Raw genomic sequence first — 920 nt, forward strand, 5'->3', positions numbered from 1 at the left:
TCTTTACCTGGGCCCTATGCACGTCCCTCAGTGCTGCGTTCTCAGAACAATGGAATGTAGACTGTTTCTTTGCTTTCAATGGTGAAGCCTAAGTTGTTTTGTTTTAGGACTATTATTAGTATTTACCTAATAATAGCTTACTTAATGGAGCTTGCTGAGGCACGCCATCAGCGTGATTCAAAGGTGGGTAGGGAGAGAACCCCACCTAGAAGGCTGAGATTCTAGGAAGTGGGTCCAAGGGGGTCGAAGAGAAGAAGCCAAGAGAAACTGCCCCGCTTATGAACTGGCAGTGAAGTCAGCTTGCCACCTGACCAGTGCCACAACGGGCTCAAACGATAAACAATTGAAACAGAACAATGAAACAATGACTCTTGGTTTAAAACTGACAAAAGAGAAGTCACTACTGATGACGTCCTTTTAAAAAGGAATTTGGAAAGGGACGGTAGAAATGGTCACACATTTTCAGAATGTGTGCGGTCACACATTTTCAGAACTATGGCCTGTGCTCCCAATTTAAAATAAAAGGAAAATGTGACGCACGGCAGAGGCACATCAGCGAGGATTCCTTGTTTGGAGCCTGTGGGCACACGCAGACCCCAGCCCCAATGGAGACGCAGATGAACATGTTCCTAAAACAGCAGCAGGTAGGAACGCGGACGGCAAAAGCATTGGGCTAAGTGGCTTCATGCTGTCACGGCCGGGTGCTATTTGCCAGAGGATACTCTTCATGAAAAAGGAAAAACAACCCACTGAGGCTCTGGGCATGCTCCAAAGAAGGCTGTAAGGAAGGACTGCCCCCTCTCTGATATCTCCCCTCGTCGTTTAATTTGGCAAGACACATAAAGAAGGAGATTAATGCAGCCATCGTGACGAAGGGTGGCTAATGGAAAGAACATTAAAGGAAATGGATGTAATTCAGT

The sequence above is a fragment of the Echinops telfairi genome, unplaced genomic scaffold (assembly GCF_000313985.2).
Source record: "Echinops telfairi isolate 266 unplaced genomic scaffold, ASM31398v2 ScPeMD7_5868;HRSCAF=6743_0, whole genome shotgun sequence".
In the NCBI taxonomy this organism is placed as follows: Eukaryota; Metazoa; Chordata; class Mammalia; order Afrosoricida; family Tenrecidae; genus Echinops; species Echinops telfairi.